At 37.3% G+C, this 10,336-nt stretch overlaps 1 long non-coding RNA gene across 1 annotated transcript in view; it reads left to right on the forward strand.

Annotated features, from left to right (window-relative positions):
* The window catches only part of LOC118197615 (uncharacterized), a 33,744-nt gene extending 25,294 nt beyond the window's left edge, over positions 1 to 8,450 (forward strand). Inside the window, exons 3-4 of the long non-coding RNA XR_015043243.1 lie at positions 3,503 to 3,592; positions 8,219 to 8,450. This is a non-coding gene — a long non-coding RNA (uncharacterized LOC118197615). The remainder of the gene's footprint in view (positions 1 to 3,502; positions 3,593 to 8,218) is intronic.
* Positions 8,451 to 10,336: the final 1,886 nt, after the last annotated feature.

The following is a 10,336-nucleotide window of genomic DNA, read 5'->3' on the forward strand; positions in this document are numbered from 1 at the left end:
ATGTTGTAATAGTATGTTTCGCTATGTCCTATACGTTGTTAGTGATATGTCCTATGTTTACTGTAATCAGGTCACCTGTGGAAGAGGCGGTGCCAAAACCAACAAGCTCTATAATGAACATAACTTCTTGCATTGTAAATAATCTGTAACAATATGTTAATGCTATGTCCTATGTGTCGAAGTATGTTGTAACAGTAAGATGTGCTATGTCTTATTTGTTGTTAGTACTATGCCCTGTGTATACCATAATCAAATCGCCTATGGAAGGGGCGGTACACTAGAGAGGTAGTGCATGGGGGCTATACGATTTTTGTCAAGTGCGATGGCGTGGTGCTCCCTGTACTTGTTCCTGTCCTGTCCTTTACAGATTCCACCACGAAGCCATTCCTCCCCTTAGGGAGATAGCCCTCTCGAGTGCTTAAATAAATCACACCAAACCTTCACTGAAGTGCCTCTCTTATTCAAATACTGATGTATGTCTAAAGCAGGGATGGGCAAACTACGGCCCGCTGGAAAGTTCTATACTGCCCACGGATAGAATTTTAATTTGCCGGTCTTAGGCAAATTAAAAGAATTAATATTTATATATTATATATCCATCTCCTTTTCTAACTTTCTTAAACTTTCGGTTAAATATTATTTTTTTCTTCCTTCTTTCAAAAGAACTCATGATCTTTGTAGTTTAATAAATAATTTTAAAGTGAGCATAGCCTTCGTCTGGCTTTTAAATGTACCGGGAAAATGTCTGAAGGGAATACCATACGTTAAATTAAAAACCTGCGCAGAATTTTACTCCGCAGAACAAAAAAAAAAAAAAAAAAAAAAAAAAAAAAAAATTTAAAAATGTATTACATATAACAAAATTACAATGAAATAAGCAATATCCTTTAATACAAATATTAGTTATCCTAATAAATAAATTAACCAACTTCCCGTCGCTTTCTCTAGACAAACGTCCAGTATCCAAGAGAAACATTCAATTTAAAAACTGCACAGAATGATCGCCCTCATTGTTCCAAGTGGCAGTACTGATTTTCAACAGTATACAATTGAATACTCCAGTATACAATTGAATAAAAAAACTGTTGCCAAGACCACATTTCTAAAAGAATGAAACTATTCAAAATGATGCTATAAAATCGAAAAGATAAAATAAAAAAAAATATGATTCGAATTTTGAAAAAATCGCTTCGAGGTGCACTGGCCCTTATTTAGATGCACCTATATACCAAATTTCGTAGCACTGGGTGTATTAGCTTACGCGCAGCACGAACGAAAGACACACAAACTCTTTCTTCTTTCTTTAATTATACGTAGCATCTCTACTGTATATGTAGAATCTGTTATTGTTGTTACTTATCTGTGCGAGTCTGTCTGTTTGTTTGTTGGTTCGCTTGTAACATCATTCCCTCCGAATCGGCGGGAATTTGAGTTTCGACAGAGGCCGTTCCCCTCCCGGTTTCCAAAAATTCTTGGAAAGCCATTTTCACTATTCTCATCTTTCTACTTTTAATAAGCCGAGATAGTAATTAAAAACTTTAATAGAAAATTTAACGCTAAATTAAGGCTAATTTAACGCTTTTTAAAAAACGCTAAATTTCGCACTCCTGCAAGATGCTATTTTTCGCTGCTTGGTGTGATGCGTCGAAGCTAGTACAAGATGGAATTTTAAAATTGCCTTCCGCCCAGACGGGAAAGTGGTTAATGCCTCTGACTCCTGTGCAGAAGGACATGGGCTCGAATCCCGGAGAAGATATGGATGTCATGTGTAGGAGGCAACGATGGCCCACATGTTAGGTATCTCCATAATAAAGAGACCGCCGCTTCTGGTCTTAATAGTAGTGGTCAATGCCTCTTAACGACTACAGTCCGCCGTTGGGACCAAAAAAAAAAATTGCATCTATCTTCTCTAATTAGAGGTGGAGAAAAATTATCTATGGAATCACGTGTCACGTTTATTTCTCCGTTACTTGATAAATCGCGCAATAAAACAATATAACACTGGAGTGTCTTTAACATTGAAACGATAGTTGTTGTAAGAAAATTTAAAATATAAAAATGTAACATGTAAATATAAGTTTTCAAGCAACAGTAATAGAAATAGGTAACATCAACCAAGTATTTAAAAAATATTAGAATAAAACATTAAATATTTCACGAAAATAAAACATTAAATATTTAACGAAAATCCAAAAGATAATGTTCCGAGGAAAAAGAGTTAGCTTTAAGAAGCTTTCAAGTTCTAAAATTGGCAAGGGGCATAGAAAGCTAAATACAATTATAAATTATAAAAATATGCATATGTATGTATAAAAAACACTAAAATCTCCTATTGTAAGGATAAACCTTTTGTATATGTGATTACGGCAAAACCCCTAGGGCTACATGCCTAAGGGGAGGGATGCTGTGAAGTTCCTTCCCCTGATGAAAGACGAAGAACGGAAGTGACTTACCCCGGAAAAACCGGTCGAGCCAGGCTGGTGGGGAAAGAAAGACTGGACAGAGAGGGTACTGGGAGTTGGACCGGCGAGCATGCCGTGTGAGAACGTAGAGAAAAGAAATATGTTTTAATTTCTTTTGCGCGCCTTGTATATATATATTGTATATAGTTTATTTTGCAGTGTATTCGTTGTATGGTGTATCAATAGTGCAGTCTGTGTAATAAATTAGTGAAGAAAATGTCAAAGCGGACAAGTGTTATTTTCCCACTATGGTAAGTTTACACAGAAGAACCCACCTTGTGTTTGAACGAGCGCGAGGCTTGACAGATGCTTTCGTAGAAAACATTTTAAGGGAAACTGGCTGGTAAATATGTAACACATGAGAGAAACCACGGAAACGCCCAATGCGACCTGGCCGTACGCGGGAGTCGAACCTTGGACCTAACTACCAGCGAATGACTTTACCGCTGGGCCGGTGGTGAAAACTGAAACAAGTCAAGATGAAGCCGAAGATAGTTTGAGAATATAAAACTTGTTGTTGTTACCTTATGCTCACTTGTCTGTTAGTAACACTAACCCAAGCCCAAGAAATTCCTCGTGGCGTGAGCGTAAGATACGTACACTGCAATAACAAAGTATTATTGACATTCCACACTGCATTCCTGTCGTTGGCCTTGAGTACCTCACAGGTGAGAGTGCGATTGAGCTGAGTTCCACCCACAATTTTGATGGCGAGCACCCCCCGGGGGAATGGAGGGTCTCCTACCTATGTCCACTTCCACCAAACCACACTAGGAAGCTCCACGAGCTCGTGTGCACACGATAGTTTTTGGCTCGCCGCATATTTGGAGTTCCACCATACCGCACTATACATTTTCAAACATCCATGCCTTCTTCGGGATTCGAACCGGGGCCCTTCGTCACCGCAGTCAGCCACGCTAACCAGTTTCGGCAGCGTATAGAACTTATCTCATTCATATTGAAAATTTCTTTTCCAGGTGTGTATAAAACTGCTTTCGTTCATATTGAAATATTTTTATATTTTCTTTTTTCTGGCGTAGGAATTATAATATTTTACTTCGGATGCAGCCCGCTGTTGGAAACTCGGCAATCATTTAAACCCCTGAAGATTCATGAAAATATCTTTTTCTGTACGTATTTTTGTTCCGATCTTCATTTTCTTTCAAAGTGTCATGATTCTATGTTACGAAAATTCAGAGAAATGCTAATATAAATATTTCGTACTCTTCGGTTATCAGCACCAGATTTAGAAATGTATGAGTACATGCATGTATGTATGGATGTATGTGTTCGTATATGCATATATATATATATATGTACCTATGTATGAGTATGTGTACGTTATACATGCATACATACGGACATTTCTGAATCCGGTTGCGACAACAGAAGAGTATCAAATACTTTTACTACAAATTAAAAGAAAATGTGAAACAATTTTTTTTTAACTTTCATTTTTCCTCTTTATTTATTTGTGTTACATTCTTCTATATTTTATTAATGCGCACTTTTGAATGTTTATATTTTTGAAATAGGCTAATTATATTTAACAAAGCAACATTTTATAATTTAGAGCAAAGTTTTTAATTTATGGTTTTCGACTGAATCGAGTTTTTAAATATCACGAAAGTTATTGACCGTATTAAGCATTATTGACAGGCCCATCAGCGACCATGTGTAACGCGTGAATACGAGCCAATTTCCCTTAGAAAGTCCTCCATCAAGGCATCGCTCCCTTTCGTATAGTGCCTTAGTGCGGAGCACGTAAATAATAACAAAGCATTATTTTCCACTAGGAAGCGTTCTTACTATCAATAGTTTTCTTACTAGCGTTCTATTACGTCTTAGATATATCTATTAAGCAAACACATTTTTAATTGTTTTTTGAACTTTGATTATAAATTAAATTACTAAGCAATTTTTTAATATGCTAAAGTAAGTAAGTAAGTTAGTTCTTCAAATAATTTCTGAAAAGGATTAGATTCTAGAACGTTTTAAATTGATGGATATCTGCATTTTGGCTTAGTTTATTATGGCTAAGAGCACTAGGGCTATCTGCCTAACTGGGAGGGATGCCTTCGTGAACAGTTTGTAAGGGAAACTGCCTCATAGTATATACACGTTACAAATGAAGAAAACTACGAAAACGCCCATGCAGATGTGGGTAATTCTTTTAGTTTATTCATAAGTGTATCGCTATCCATGAATGTTTTGTATTTATTTTTTTTTAATTTTTATTTATTTATTTTTATTTATTTATTTATTTTTTTTTTCCTTGGTCTTTTGAGAATAGAAATAGTTAACAGAGAAGGATTTTATTGATGTTATTTAAACTGTGCCATTTCTAAGCCCTGTAAAACATTTTCTCTTAAGGAAGTGAGTGTTTTTTATATATTATTTTGACACTGTGTTTCTTTCGATACAACTAACTTTAGTATAGTGCCATTCTATAGTGAAATTACTACAAATCGTTTCTGGGTAAGGTGACCTCATTACAACCTTCTAGTTAGTGCCATAATAAAGTGTTTCTTTTTTTTTTCATCGAAGAATTTTTTTAAGTGAAAGGCGTCATCATGTCTTTTTTTTTTTTTTTTTTTTTCCTAAAGGGCGTAAACAAGATATGTGTGTTCTAGCAAACGAACTTGGTGTGAATGTTACGGAACAAATGACAATAGTTAATATTAAAGATGCCATTTTAACGAGTAAGGGATATAACGAAGAGTTCACTAAAGATATAATTTTTTCGCATTATTGCGGAACGAAAAGAAATAGAGGAACGTGAATTTAACTAAAGAAAACAGCGTGAGGAACGCGAATATAACGAAAGCGTGAGAAATGCAAGCAAATTCACCTGGATTCGAACCTAGGTCGGAATGACCAGTGTTCAGCGACTTTACCGCTCGATCGCTGTTAATGACGACTATTGAATTTGGTTCTAGAACTTAAAAGAAATGTAAAATTTCTCCCAGGAATTAAAAATCCGGTAGATTCTTGTTCAGAAAGTTTTCCCGACTTTGTACTTCATAAAATTATTCAAATGATTTAGTTTCGTGTATGTTTAAATAAAACTGAGTTGAAAAATCATCAAGTATGATAAAAATCACAAGAAAACTCGTACAAGTAAGCAACCCCACCTTGAAGATGGCCTCCTTAAGCTCAACTATTCAGTTTTCATTGAGGTATTTCCTCCTTGGTTCACATAGCACATATTTTACTAATGGCATAAATCACTTACGACACAAAAACAAATTAAAGCAATAAAATTCCCTTCATTAAATGCAACGTAATACCGGAAAATTTCTTTAAACCGTCACCGTGTATAATGTATACGTGGCGCACGTGGTGTACACCGCAACGTGTACTTCCTTATCATCCACTTTTGTTGTTGTTGATTTTGTTACTTATGCTCACTTATCTGATAATAACAACAGCTCAGGAATTTCACAGACCATGAAATTCCTCGTGGCAAGGAGCGCAAGATACGCTTGTTGTTGGCAACAGCCTTGAGCATCCTACAGGTGAAATTTTGATGAAGAGCACCCCGGGGGAGGACGGATCCGAGGGCCTCCTATCCCTCTCCCCTTCCACCAAACCACTCGACATGCCGTACCGACACTATATATTTACAAACATCCATGCTTTCTCCGGGATTTGAACCCGGGCCCTTCGTCACGGCAGTCAGCGACGCTAACCACTATACCAGCTGGGTGGCATCATGTACTTTTAATAAGACCTAATAGCTATACTTGCCAGACGCCCCGGCTTGACACGGTCAGTTCTGGTTTTCAGACAAAATCCCGGTGCCCGATCGGTTTACTTCACGTCCCGGTAAAAATTAAATTTCATTTTAGAGATGACCAAGAAAGTCTAAAAATAATTAATTATGAAGGATTATTTAGGATAATTACTTTGCCACTTATTTCTGTACTGTATGAAAAGTGAAAAACCATAGAAGATTAATGGTCTGCTAATAAATATCACTTCCTATAGTGAAGACTACAGAAGAGTAATTGTCTCGTTATTATGCGCGATGCGAGAAGCTGTCCGGGCGAGTCCAATATTGGTCACTATGGCAACATTCGGCGAGTAATCCAATACTGAGCGAGTCCAATATTGGTCACTAAGGCAACGTTGGGCGAGTCCAATATTGGTCACTAAGGCAACGTTGGGCGAGTCCAATATTGGTCACTAAGGCAACGTTGGGCAAGTCCAATATTGGTCACTAAGGCAACTTTGGGTGAGTCCAATATTGGTCACTAAGGCAACGTTGGGCGAGTCCAATATTGGTCACTAAGGCAACATTGGGCGAGTTCAATATTGGGCACATCGTAGCTAAAGCGCCAGAAGAGATTTCCCTCCACGCTACACCGCTTCGTGTGCAATAACATTGGACTCGCCCTTTGGACTCACCACTAGCCGCTTGCGATAGAGGCAAAGAATAAGGGGATTCCCAATTCAAATTCTTGATAGAGATTCTTGATAGAGGTAATTCAGTCAGTTGTCAGTTCCTGTCAGCGGTGCCTGTTGTGCTAGTGAACTAGCGCTGTTTTATTTATGTTTTAAGTTAAAGTTTATATGTTCTCTATTAAAATGCCAAAACGGTCGTGTAAATTCCCTGAGGATTTACAGAATGAATTAATTCCCTTTTTTGAAGAAGGTATTGCACGGGCACTGGTAATCAAGATGAAGATCACAGAGCTATATGTTCACATTGCAATTCTGAGTTTTCGGTTGCCCACGGTGATCGAGCCGATATAAAAGACCATTTGCAGTCGAGTAAACACAAAAAGAGTTAGGCATGCGCTGCTGGCTCATCAAAACCTGACCAGTTTTTTTTTTTTTTTTTTTTTTTTTTTTTAGACTACAAGTTGCAATGATAAAAACTTAGCAGAGAAACAGGCGACCGTTGCTTACCACGCAGCAAACCATAGTCTAAGATTTAATTCGAATTCTTGTCCATCAAAACTAATTTCTTAGTTTTTTTAACCTAAATTATCACTCGGAAAAACTAATTGTGAGGCAATAGTTTTAAGTGTCATTAAGTCTTTTAACTCAAGATACAGTAACGTGAACTCATTCAACACGGGAATACTCGGTTTCTATCAGTGATGACCGCTCTTAAAAGAATTTTACAGATTTTTGAAGGTTTGAAAGCGTTTTCTTGAGACCAAGAAATGTGCCCATGAACAATAAAAAACTTGTTTACTGCTTTAACGGGTTTACTACTTGTGGTTTGTCCACGGACAGATTGCACTGTTTAACAAGGCCATCCTGTTAATGGAAAAAGATGACACTACAGCTTTTGAGATTGCTGAAGCTCTCAAAAGAAACCTGATTCAACGACCCGCCCCCAATGGCTGACCTCACAGCCGGCTTCGGCTTGACCAGAAATAAGTGTCATTTTAATATAGAGGCACCTAATAGGTGTACCACCTTTGCCTCCTATGAAGGGACGGATAATTACAACCGTACCTTCTCCTGGATTCGAACCCGGGCCCTTTGGTACCGCAGTCAGCTCCACTAACCACTATACCGTCTGGGCGGCATAGGGCGAAATTCGAGTCAATAAAATGCGTTCCTGTGTTTTCAGCTGTGGAGTTATTGGAAGTTATTCTTTTATGATGGGGTACCCAAAACGTTCTGTAAGATTCAGCAAAATGTGAAGGCATTCATTATTCTATTGTTGATGCCACTGTCAGTTTTGATGCCAGAATGGCTGCAATATCTTTTTAATATTTGTATTTTTCTTCTTACAGAATTTCTCCATGTGAAACTTGTTGTACAAACAAGTTCTGCTGGCTGCAGAACTCAACGGCCTCGGACTTGCTGAAAAAGCAATTTGCCAAGAACTCATACACCCTGGGAAAAATGCATAATCCTGACTACGGAGTGTTCAGAGATCGTGCGAGCTTCGTTCTTTGGATTTGTTTTCCATTGTGTTGTGTTTATGTTATTAGTAGTTTGAGATGGTAACTACTGATTGCACTGTGCCATACTGAGAAGAGCTGTATGAGTATTTTTGTGGAAAGCTCTAGATCTGTAAAGTATTTCTTTTGTGAAATAAATTTTACCAATCTTTCATTGTTTCTGTGTGAAGTCAATCTGTTAGGAACACGTATGCAGGCAGCAACAATATTTAATTAATTATTTCAGACGATCAAATCTGCATTAAACATCCTATTAAAAATACTTTCGAGTTTCAATTTTTGCTTTTGGGAGCACCTACCCACGGTTCTGTGCAACAATGAAAAAGTTAAAAATTCATGTTTGCAACGTAGGAAAAGTGATAAAATACCTAAAAATCAACTTTTACGAGTGATCCTGTTAAAAACAATTAAGCGTACATTTCGTTTGACTTTGAATTTAACCTTGGATGACCTTCAATTTGACCGATTTGACCTTCAAATGACTTCCAATAACTTCAAAAGGAAATTTTTTGCTAGAAACCACCAAGATTAAATTCCACTATGTGTGTTATTTCACCTATATGACCTTGAATGGCCTTATGTTCGATTTATTTAACCTTCAAATGACTTTCAAAAGTTTTAAAAGTACCGAAACGTGCTCAGTGACCTTGAAAATCCGTTATTCGACCTTGAAATGCTATTCTTGAGGGTGAATTTCGTTCACCTGACTTTAGTTTGAGCTACTGAACCTTGAATGACCTTCACGTTGACCGATTCGACCTTCAAATGACTTTCAAAAGTTCTTCAACATAGAATCTGATGGTAAATGACCTTGAAAATCCGTTATTCAACCTTCAAAATGATTTTCTGCTAAAAATCGCTAAGCTTCAATTTCATTAAGGGTGTCAGTTGAGTTATTTAACCTTGAATGACCTTGTATTCGCTTTATTTAACCTTGAAATGATTTTGAAAATTTTCAAAAGTCAAGACGTGAGGATGAGTGACTTTGGATATCATTTTAAAAGAGCTTTTTTATTAGAAAACTAAATTTCATTAATTTAATTCATGTTATTTAAACTATTTAACATTGAATGATTTCACATTCGAGTTATTTTACCCTGATATGACTTTCAAAAGTTTCAAATGCGAGCCTTATGATTTCCGAAGCCCACCAGCGACTGGTTAAACACCGGTAGTTCGGTCTGGGGTTCGAGTTGCACGGGCTGGCTGCATGGTTTTTCCCATATGTAACATGAAACGAGCTAGTTTACCTTAAAAGACCATGAGGCATCCCGCTCTTTCCATGTACTGTCTTCTGTGTACTTTCGTGAGATTTTCTACAAGTGATAGCTCATGTATAAAGTCATACCACTCATAGAGTTGTGTCAGTTCTGTACCACTCCTAGAGTTAGTACATAGTATGAGTGATAATGTTTGAAAAGGGAATTAAATAGTTTAAATGTCTTTTGTAGCCTAACAATTGGCAAAAGGTAAGCTGCTGAACAAGGCCAGGTAGCACAGTGGCTAGCGCGTCGCGCAGCAGCACCACAGGTCCGGAGTTCGATCTCCAGGCTGGACAAGGTTGACTCAGCCTTTCAACTTGAATCATCCCTTGAGTGGGTCAATAAAATGAAAACGAAGTTCGCCTGGATACTAGTAGTTCTGCTGAACTCCAGTAGTTCAAAGCAGTATTTCTTCGTAAGTGGATGATCGTGAGCGATTTACGATTTACGAAAATCTTCTTTCCCTCAGTGTAATCCCTTCTCCTTATCTGAAGGTGAATTAAGTAATTTCTAAATCAAATTTCCTGTAGTTGGAGCGAGGTGTGGGTTCGTGTGTGTGTCTCTTTTAAATAATCATGCCAAATGAAGAGGAAGAAATTTTCAGTTTATTGAAGCTTATAATACACAGTAAATATACACAGTAAATTAATAGCTGTAAATAGCTCCTCGGATACTGCTGACGATT

Source organism: Stegodyphus dumicola, chromosome 9, assembly GCF_044657685.1.
Source record: "Stegodyphus dumicola isolate Sdum_Otavi_A_Nest chromosome 9, ASM4465768v1".
NCBI classification, from domain to species: domain Eukaryota; kingdom Metazoa; phylum Arthropoda; class Arachnida; order Araneae; family Eresidae; genus Stegodyphus; species Stegodyphus dumicola.